The sequence below is a fragment of the Pygoscelis adeliae genome, unplaced genomic scaffold (assembly GCF_000699105.1).
Source record: "Pygoscelis adeliae isolate BGI_AS28 unplaced genomic scaffold, ASM69910v1 Scaffold206, whole genome shotgun sequence".
NCBI lineage: Eukaryota > Metazoa > Chordata > Aves > Sphenisciformes > Spheniscidae > Pygoscelis > Pygoscelis adeliae.
Window position 1 is genome coordinate 1,189,130 of NW_008825052.1, and position 11,295 is coordinate 1,200,424.

At 40.5% G+C, this 11,295-nt stretch overlaps 1 protein-coding gene across 1 annotated transcript in view; it reads right to left on the minus strand.

Annotated features, from left to right (window-relative positions):
• The window catches only part of SLC22A16 (solute carrier family 22 (organic cation/carnitine transporter), member 16), a 40,371-nt gene extending 29,082 nt beyond the window's left edge, over positions 1-11,289 (minus strand). Inside the window, exon 1 of the mRNA XM_009326408.1 lies at positions 11,273-11,289. The gene's annotated coding sequence lies outside the window, so the exon portion shown is untranslated. The remainder of the gene's footprint in view (positions 1-11,272) is intronic.
• Positions 11,290-11,295: the final 6 nt, after the last annotated feature.

The following is an 11,295-nucleotide window of genomic DNA, read 5'->3' on the forward strand; positions in this document are numbered from 1 at the left end:
CAAGAGTGATTCCAACACCTTCCAATGGCAAAGCTGGAGTCAGTCTGTTTCATTCTAGTTATCCACTTGTCCTTTCTGTTCTACGTGTGTCAAGGGTATATACCAGGTAATTTAATTAAAAAAGAACATGATCATGCAGTTTTTAAGTTATTTAGGTTTGTTTTGGAATTATTTGGATCAGTGCTAAATACAGCAGAGTGGTTACGCTTGAACAGTGGTAACACTTCAGGCTCTATACTTGGATGTTTCCATTCCAGGAACAGCATTTTTATAAACATCTACCATTTAGAAAATTAGCATGTACTCTGTCTGCATGATGTATTAATAGCATTACTTCTCACAAGGAAAACTCAATTCCAGTATCTTTGGTAACACTGTTTTCTTTTGGTCAGCCTCTTTTTTGGGGACAATCCAAATTAGGTATTTAATTCCCTTCCACGCTGTAGTGTTTCCATCAGCTTATGTAAGCAAGTCATTTCACATTATAATCTGTAAGGTGTCTAATAGAATTTAAATGTTTTTATTGAGATTCCGTCTAATTATAGACATAGGCAGTACTTCATGTATAAAGTGTTATATTTCATTCTTCCTTCCCCATTTAGGAAATCAGATGTTTTCTGCTGTTTGCCTTGATGATACACTGCACTAACTTTGTTCAAACTATGGAAGTCTACATTTATTTTATCTGATTTTTTTTTTCTGCCTATAATCCTGAAATAAAACCCATTGGTTTTCATATGTATTATGCTCTTACTTATTTGTTAGTCTATTTACATATTTCTATTGCAAAACTCTAAACCTGGTATAGCTGAAGGTACAAATACATGGAACGAATACCTACTTCACAGTGGTGAAAACTGTGAATTCTGAAGCAACTAGCAATCTTCAAAGACTGTTTTGCAAAATAATTAAGCCTTACTGTTGTCATAATGAAATGATGCTTTTTAAGAACGCTTTTTTTTGTTTCCTATTCATAGTAACACCTAAGAAGAATTGGATGCAGACAGCTCATTTTCAGTCTGAATTCCACATAAATTCTCTTCATGCCATGCCACACTTATTGTTAAGCATACTACCCATGGCTTTAAATTTCTATATTGGAAATTTAATTCCTCCACGCTTGGAAAATGATTGTAGAATTTCTCATTCCTATAGGTTTTTGAAAGTTCTCATGGGAAAAGTTAAAACAAGTAAGAAATCTGTGTAATTAATTTAAGCATACTGGACATCACTTTCCTAGCACATGTTTGTAACCGTTCCTGCACATACTAGTATCTTATGAGTTTTCAGTTAGAAATAATAAGGAGTATTAACTCTGTGAATCAAATTATGTTTAAACCATTTCTGTAAATATTGACAGAAATATCATGGAATTTTGGGTTGCTCCATTGTTTCTTTCTTCCTTAATATAAGCAATAATTTTACCCATAGCGTTAATTTTGCAGCCTAGAATATGATTAAGATGATTTGGTCTATTTCTGTGGGCTACATAAAGCATCGTATTACCTGGATAATGGGTCATTTTACTCTCCCTGGCTCCATTTGCAACTCTTACAATGTTCTTTTGCTAATTCTGACTTTCACCACAGTGACTTTTCATCAAGAGCGAAACAGAAGAGCTGAGGCAGACATCTTTGTCTTATTTGCTTTTTAGGAATATGTCACTAAAAAAAGAAGCAGCACTTAACAAGATGTTACATTTAGGGAATTAAGTGTCAGATAATACTGTGTCTTCTAAAATTTGAGACAAAGTCAACATATAAATCCAGGCATGGCTTTAGGAAAGGCAACTCAGTTTCAGCCAGAGATTCTGGCTGCCAAAGACAATACAGCAAGTTGCAATTCTAGCTGTATGGAATTCTACACTTGTAATTCTACAGTTCTACAACGTGAAGAAAGGGATTTGATTTAATGCACAGTCTGGTATGGTCCAAGTATTGTCTTCTATTAAACTTGCTTTTGCTTATGTATGAATTGTTTAAGTAGATCCATATTTAGCAGCCATGTTCTACATTCAAAAGGAGAACACCCTCCACACCAACAGCTTTTCCCTCTTTGTGTAACAGAGTAGCTTGTATCTTCTACAGACTTTGTTAAAGCCCAGTTAGGCCACCAAAGAGGAGTGAGATGTAGCTCCCTTCTTCCTCTCTTCAGGAGTCTACGCTGATGATCCACCAATAGTTCATCAGCTCCTGCAAGGGCTGTTCAGAGGCTCTTGCAAGGTCATCCAGCCTGTCCCACCCATGTTCCTGCTCGGCCAGGTTAGTATCCCTGACAGGCTGTCTTCTCCAAGGCAAGGCAGGTTATCTCTAAACCCACATAAAAGAAGGTTACTGAGCACAAGAGGGCTTTCGGCTTCTTTTGAAGGTTCGTAGCCCACCTTCCCTCCAAACTGTTCCTCTTCACTGCAAATGTGTAACCCACTCTTTGCCTAGAAGTCCTCAACCCCTTCTCCCCAAACGGTCATGGGAATCTGCCCCATAATAAGACCTTATTAAATGAGTAATTCCCACTGGAGAGCTTTTCAGTTTGTTTTGTTTTGATTAGCAGCCTGGTCATGAACTTCTGTCCAATTTTTGTTTACTTATATCCCCTTCTAGTTTCAGTCCTGGGTATTGGTTTGGCTAGCTTGTGTCTTCACAGTACAAGAAAAATATTTCTGTTTTCTCTCCTCCAAGAGATTTACACATTGTAGAGTATATAAAATAGTATGAAATGCCAAAAGTTGATTTAATGGATCTTGTATATTTGACATACTGCCTTTGATTTTAACTAGACAAAGAGCTTTTCTACAACCTCTCTAAAGAAGACAAGTCAAAATCTTAACAGCGTTATTGATCTTTCCAAAGAAAAGATATTTTCATTAGTTTTACTGGTCATTTATCTCTTCCATGACCAACAGACTGAGTTATTCTATATTGTTCTTGATTTCTTAATGGAAAGCAACCTTTTCATTTCCTGTCATTCAAGGAAGATGATTCTACTACCTTTCTCTTTAAACTGTTAAAATTGGAAGTAATTTAAATTAAAAACAAAGAAATGCAAATTACAGATTTGACTGTTTCCAAGGCTAAGAATGCACTTTGACCTCTTATTACATATATTCTGTAATTCTCTTTTATCTGCTTATACTTCCACAGTACTGTCAGGTTCTTTCCTTGAGTCTTTCTCTTATGGTAGCTCATACAAGGGAATGATTTGGAATAATGCTGTTTTCTAGCCTTATATAAATATTTATGAGCAATATACAGGTCCCATTCTCCACAAGAATCCAATAAAGAAGCTGGATTCTGCTCAGACCTACCAGGATTCTTCTACGTAAATCTATTTTTGTACCATCTGCCCCTTCTATTCTCAATGGATAAGTGAGGCAGAACTGAGTGCGGCTACACCGACCTACAAAGGATGACAGTTCTCCGAAGAGCCTAAAATACAAGTGTAAATGAGATGAGGTCCCAGTTGCTCTGACCCTGGGACTAACATGAATTATCTCTCTCAGAAGGGTGGAGCTGTAACAAGTTTATGGTATTTCCCAGCTCTGCTGACCTACACCAGTTCCAAAGATGCAGAAAAAATATCCAACCAATAATTTGTTCTGGAATATGAGCCATGAATATAAATTATTTAAATGAAACGAGGTCTCATCAGTGTAATTTCACTATATATCCAACGACTTTGTGTCAGAGAACGCTTTTGGATATTGCTTATCTATTATTGCTCATTTTTCACCTTTTGTATTTGACTTTCTCTCTCTCTCCAAATGAAATATTACATCATAGATATGGTAATATTTATTTATAGAACAAGGGCTAAATGAATATTATTAGTAATATTTTCTAATTTTTCATCAAGGACACAAATATCTATGCCTGCAATTTAAAGGCTAAAAAAACATATTTTTGCCTACTTCGTAAGTTCTAAATGATCGCACCACTGCTGAGGCTGCACCTCTGATGCTGCTACCTAATAGTAATGCCTCCAAATAATAGGAAGAGGAAACCCAACTCCACGTCTTAATAAAAACATTTTCTTGAGGAAAGGGTTCAGTCTGTGATCCAATGGATGGTGCTTCTAGATTCCTCAAACCACATTTTCACTGCATGTGATTTTTCAGAGAACATCTGCTCAGAGCGAGGTGAGCATTACAGTTTGGCTGTCTATGTATGATATTAAGGTATACATTAGCACTCTAGGTAATTTCAGTATTTTTCAAAGACAGCTGAGATTTCTCTCCAAGTATATGGACAATCTGACAGATCAACCATCATTATCAGTACTTGTAAATCTCTGTCTTGTACAGTTTGCCATCACACTTTTTCCAGTCTTGGCCTTGCAACCAAGATAGAGCTACCTCAGTTGATATTTTCTCTGTCTTGCTATTTTTTTCTGTATTTCTGAGAAGTTGAGAATCTCATGTTCTTGTTCAGCTGCTATAGCTTCATGCCTCAAGCTACCTTAAATAAAATGTCAGCTATGTATTTATCTCAGTTCCATTCTTCTTGTATACAGCAAAATGGTAGCACAGAAATTTTCATAGCATGTGCTGAAGGCTTCTGGGGCCTTAGAAAAATAAATTTAATGTTGTTTTCTACTTGTATCATTTCACTTCCTTCAGTAAACTGGTCAAACTTTTCATGAGTAAGCCCTTTCACAAAACATTTCCTTCCAACTTTGAGATATCTTAGTACTGCTGAAAATCATGACTGTTATGAGAAAATTATTGACAGAGTTTTTACAGGAGTAATATCCCAGTCCCAGGCATCGTATTACAGGGAACACACTGTGCAGTGCCTCATATATTTCATTTTCATTCATACCATAATATTTCGGGATGAAACAGCTGATCATCAGCTCCTTGATGTGTGTGATAATTGCCTCACGCTGCTGTAACTATGTCCATGCTACAATTTTGTCTAGAAGCCACCCTGGGGGGTTGCCAACATCTCAGAGGTGCAGTCTGAATCTCAGCAGCTGGTTTAAAAATCGTAATTGATTTAAGCTTGAGTGTTGCTTGTATTGCAGGTTTTAGCCTTAGAGGAGTAATGGATAGCACAAGTGCAATTTCATCCTGCTTTTATTTAGTTGTTTTTCCATTATGGTAATCTACTTTTTAATCTACTTCTATTATTATAATCTACTTTTTCAGTCCAGAAACAGGCAGGGTGAGGTTGCCAGCACATTCTGATGCAGTACACTTTTGTCTATGCAGATCCTGTGCTAGACTGCCTCCCATATGACCTGGATCCCAGCAAATACTGTTAGTACCTCTTGCAGACCACGCTGCTAGTGTACCGTCACCATTATACAGGAGCACTTGCCAGTATCCAACTTTGGTTCTGAGTCTTGAAAGCATTGCTACTTTTGCCTAGTCAGGCATAGATAATAAGATCTTTGTTTAAGCTGCTAGAGTCTGCTCTGTGAAAACACATGGCTTGTCTCACTTCTCCAAGGCTATTATGATGCCATTCAACCAACGGGATCAAGTACTTTTTGCAAAATATCCGGACTACTACCCCCCCCCCCCCAAAAAAAAAAAAAAAGGGAAAAAAATGAAAGAGAGCCAAGTCCACTTATTTTTATCCTATGAACATCTGAGATGAGTAAAGGCTGATTCAGATGTTATAATATAGCATAGTTATAAAGCTGAAGAACATTTATCAAGCATTTCTGTCAAACACCACCCCTGACTAGGAGCCAAAGGAGGACTTAGATTTGAGATTCTCCTGTTGGCACATTCCAGTAAACACAAACAGCTGTTCACTGATACATTTTGAAAACTGAATGACAGATATGTTGCGATAAACTTTTCCACTGTATAGAATAGCCAGTATATGAGGAAAAAGATGTTTTATTGAAAACCATCTCTAGACCACAGTATTTTGTTCATCTTCAGGAAACTACTCAAAGCTTAAACAGAAATTCACATTATATTGTTTAAAAATATTAATTTTGTGTAGGATGTACTAAACACTAAATGTATTGGTATTTCAGAAAAAGCTTGTAATGTTTCCATTTTCTAAGTTAAAGCTAATCATCTGCTCAGATGCTGAATATGATTGCCTGTATCTCCATACTAACTTGGAAAAGGAAAACCAGTTTCTTTGCATGTCCAGCAAGTACACTTCTCCTCTTGAAAAATGTATTTTTGTTGGGGAAGAACCTTTCAAGACATCTGTAAAATATTTGAGTTCGAAAAATCATTGCTTGAAAGTATTCTTATTTTCTTTTTGTGAAAAGAAGTGGTGAGCATGACCTTTGAGATACTTGGGACTCTTTGTTATTTGATACAAACCCCAGAATTCCTGGAAGTAACATGTACACGCCACAATTTGCAGAAGATGTAATCTGATCGCAAGAGCTGTGAGCTATGAAACAAGAGAGAAGATAAGGGCATCAGCATGGAAATAGGAGCCTGGAAAAGTTCTGAGATGTGAAAAGAAGATAGACCATTTGGTGTAGGACTTTAGAAGTGAACCAAGAGCCCTACAAAGTAGTGTTGTGGTTTAACCCCAGCCGGCAACTAAGCCCCACACAGCCGCTCGCTCACTCCCCCACCGGTGGGATGGGGGAGAGAATCAGAAGTGTAGAAGTGAGAAAACTCATGGGTTGAGATAAAGGCAGTTTCATAGGTAAAGCAAAAGCCACGTGCACAAGCAAAGCAAAACAAGGAATTCATTCTCTACTTCCCATGGGCAGGCAGGTGTTCAGCCATCACCAGGAAAGCAGGGCTCCATCACACATAACGGTTACTTGGGAAGACAAACGCCATCACTCCGAATGCCCCCCCTTTCCTTCTTCTTCCCTCAGCTTTATATGCTGAGTATGACGTCATATGGTGTGGAATATCCCATTGGTCAGTTGGGGTCAGCTGTCCCAGCTGTGTCCTCGCCCAACTTCTTGTGCACCCCCAGCCTCCTCGCTGGTGGGGTGGGGTGAGAAGCAGAAAAGGCCTTGACTCTGTGTAAGCACTGCTCAGCAGTAACGAAAACATCCCTGTGTTATCAACACTGGGTTCAGCACAAATCCAAAACACAGCCCCATGCTAGCTACTATGAAGAAAATTAACTCTACCCCAGCCAAAACCAGCACAAGTAGGGAGAAGAGAAATGGCGTTAGCACTGAGTGTTCAAATATTGCTACTATGGCACTGAACAGCAGGGTCTGCGTTGTGAAGTCCATTGAAAGAATCACTACAAAAGTCAAGCCATTTTTTTTTATGAGCTAAGCACAGTCTCTGGTCTATTTATGAACACTAGAAAAGTTCCAGGGAAATTATCAGAAAATGTTGAAACTGTTGGTAACTGTATTAATCTCTACTAAACTCCGTGTTTGGCTGCAACAGGTGAGCATCCTATCCAAACAGGCAGCCTGTCCTGCTTCTCTCCTCCTCACAGCAGCCATTGCTAATCCTTCTATTGGTTGCTTCTAAAGTCCAAATTGTAGCAACTCCACTGACTAGGCAACAAGTTCATATAAGACAACAATGTAAAGATGTTAAAAACTGAATAAATACACAAGCATTTCAGTAAAGAGCAGTCATTGTTAATTTATTAGATAGTCTAACTGCTAGTAAAATACATTATTTATAAAACCAACATTTGAAAATCTGGATAACTTACTCAACCTTGTAAAAGACAGAACACTTTAAAAGAAAAGGCAATCTTTTAAAAGATTCTGGAAACACTTCATTACAAACCTGGAAATAGTGTCGGTGACACCCAATCTTCCCCTCTCTCCCTGACAATTTTCACCACCTGCTTTTAGCTAAAGTATAAGCCAAGATTTGGAAACTGTAAATCACAGGGAAAAAACTCTACGTACCACGTAAGCTGCATCTCACAGCTACCAGGCGTTCCAGCTGGGAAATCAAATCCTTACTCTCATCCACACTTACGATAAGAGGTACCTTACCAGATTTCTCTCTAGACAGCTATTCCTGATTAGATCACGTCTCCGTTCAGCACTCTGTCATGGTGTAGATCAGAGCTGCAAAATACGTAGCCTGTTTCTCACCAGCAACCCGATAAATAAATCCTGTGCCCTGCTGGTAGATTAAAGTCACTAAAGTTACTAAAAATCCTTCCGTTTACCTGGGAACTAGATGTGCGGGCAGTGTGAGCCAGCCAGCCAGGTCCTAAGGCACGCCTCCCCACTATGCACACGCTGTGCTACCAGCTTTACGCCCGTTAGTCACGTCTCCCCCTTGCCGGTATGGGGGCCTGCCAGAGACGGCAAGTGGATAAAGAGGACCACATCCTCTTTACCTGACGGGCCCCTGAGCGGGTTTTTGCAGTTGGAGTGGGTGGGCAGAAAGGGGCTGGGGGAGAGCCCATAGGCACAGTCTGGCAGGAACTGCTGCGTGGGAGAAGGGTGCAGTTCAGTGCGGGTAAATTGGGAGCTTTAAGGCCTGGCAGCTCATTAGAGATGAGGCCATTTGAGGCAGACAGGACTATTTTTTCTCATTCACCTCTGCAATAGCGAGCAGTGATCTCATTCTCCAGAGACAGACTCAAGAACAATGTTTAAAACAACCGTCTTGAATTTATAGGCCACAGATGCTACCCATGCCCAAATTCAAAGACAGGCATAAAGTCTTCCTTTAACGGCAAAGGATACAGAAGCCGTTACATTTTTATTTTGTCCATGCATGTCTCAAGACCCCAGTAAGTACTACAGCATCACTGAGACTTCTGAAGGAGAGTCCGAATGGAAAGCAAAATATTGTCAGCATCCATGTGAATGTCAGTTCTGCAAAATTCACAATCCTAAACAAAGTGAAAGGTTTATATGCTATCTGTATAGGAATAATTTTTATATAGCTATATATATTATATCTATTACTTATATATATAATGCATACATACTCTCTCCATGTATATATTTATATACACATAAACAGCTGGCCATTCTTTACTGCATCTGTCAGATTTTAAGAAAATCAGAACAGTCTCAAAATACTAACACTCATGCTTGGTTTGCTCAGAATCTGACTGTGGCAAATCTACAGAACCTGTATGTAGTGCATAGGTTATTTGGGCCTTACAAGAATTGTTTGAACTGAAGAAATGATCCATCATCTGTCAGTGTCATGATGATGCATAAATACAAACTAATCAGAACTAACTTCATAGTTACAGTTAAGAACAACTTTTTATATGAAGTATGATCATTTATCTAGCAGTATCAAGGGATTAAAAAGAGGTTTTTACAACATTTTTTAAATAGATGCATCCACCATAAGCTACTATTATACTGATTTTAGCATGTGGTCTTTGAAATCTCCAACAGCCATGAGTCTAACATGACTATGCCAGTTTTGGTAGTCTGCAGTTCATCTCACAGGTCCTAAACCTAAAGCAACCCCTATTGAACTACATCTCAAATAATCTGGCCCCTAGACGTGGGGTTATCACTGTAGAGTTGTTCTCTCTTTAATTGCAAGAAGTAGTCCTGAAAACTTTATCTAAAATATTGATAAATGTTCTCAAGTAGGAAAACTACTTCGGTAGTTAGGAATAACTACTTCCGTGTTATTTCAGCCTTCAGTGTCAAGTGCCTGCTTTCCACAAAGAGCACACAAGACAGAAGAGCAACAGCAACAGCAAAATAAACTGATTGCTAGGATTTCTCTCCTAGTTCACACAGAACAAGGTATTTTTGTTGCTGACCCAGAACTGATAATGAATGAGATATTGTTCAGATAGATATACATGTAAGTCACAACTTAGCCAAACATGTAATTTAAGCATAGGTCCCAGTTAAGCAAAGAAAAGGTCTTTCCATCCTAACCATCTGCAGAGGCGATTGATACCCACCACTACTGCTTGCACATGATATTAAGAGCCTGTTCTGCTGTAGAGTTCAGGTACGCACTTCTACCATTAAAAGGAGCTCCCAGGCTTTGTTCAAAACGCCGCTCCTGCCTGGCCCCAATAGAGAAGAGATCAACATTGTGGGTTAGGCTAGCCCACTGGTGATGAAGCTAGAAAGCCCAACACTGCAATTCAACAGCTTAAACTTGTAGCCAAATTGTGAGGCATGGGTCTATTCCAGACATCTGCTCCGAGGAGTATGCGCTTGCAAAATCCACACTGATCAACGCATCGTGAAAGTACAGGACAGAACCCACCGTGAAGATGTGCACCTCTTAGTCTTACAATTCGTATCCTCTAAAATTTCATTTCCTTGCCAAACGTTTCTTCTCCATTACCTGCTGTAAACAGAGTCTCATATACCAGCCCTGCATCCACAGCTACAGAAGCATACACACACACACACATACCGCATCTGTGTATCCCATCTAACAAACCCAGGCCTGCATACACACACATCATAGCCACAAACCACATCGAAGAAAACTCGCCACAATGCATCACACCATTTACCATACAGATAATCCCTCGCCGATAAATATATATACATATACTCCATATTCGTGTATCACATGCAACAAGCCCAACCTCAATAAGAACACGCCATCTATCGCACACAACAAGCCTGTGCCCCTGTGCAGAAACAGCCTGTGTGTCATTGCAATTCTCCTATGTGTACGCCTTGTACCCTCCTACCACCCCTGAAGTGCCCAGGCTGTTCCAGGGCCTGGGGCTCTGTGTGTGTGGGTGCATGTGTGTGTGGGTGCGCGCACTCACACGTGCAAGAAATGTGTGAGCGTTAAGTGTCTAAGAGTGCACGTGCATGAATGCGTGTGACTGCATGCGTAGTGTATATGAATGCACATGGTGCCTATAGGTGCGTGAGCCTACGTGTGAATGGGTAGTGTGTGGGTGCATATGTGAACATGCCATACACACAGATGTGCGGGCGTAGTGTGTGCGAGCATATGCATGGGTCGCAGCATATGTACGGAAGGCTATATACGGGGGGGTGTAGAGCAGTGCGAATACACGTGCCAGTGCCTGTCTGTATAGCGTGAGTTTACACCGGGGTGCAGTGTGTGAGCGCACGTGTGTGGTGCGTGTGTCAGCTCCTCTGCGTGTGCGTGTGAACCCCCCTGCAGCGTACGCAATGCTGTGAGTACACGCGATGCACGGTGACGTCTCCCTGTGTCAGCCCCCGTGTGCGTGTGAGTCCCTGTGGGGGTAGCTATGATACCCTGCCTGTGCGGGTGTCCGTCAGCCCGTCCCCGCGTGGGGATGCGTGAGCGCGTGTGTGACGGTCCCTCTGTCCGTCCGCCTGTGCGAGTGCGCGGGCCAGCGGGCCGCACCCCACCGGCCCGGTCCCCGCTCGGGACGGGACGGGGCTGCCCCGGTACCTGCCGAAGTGTCCCAGGGAGTC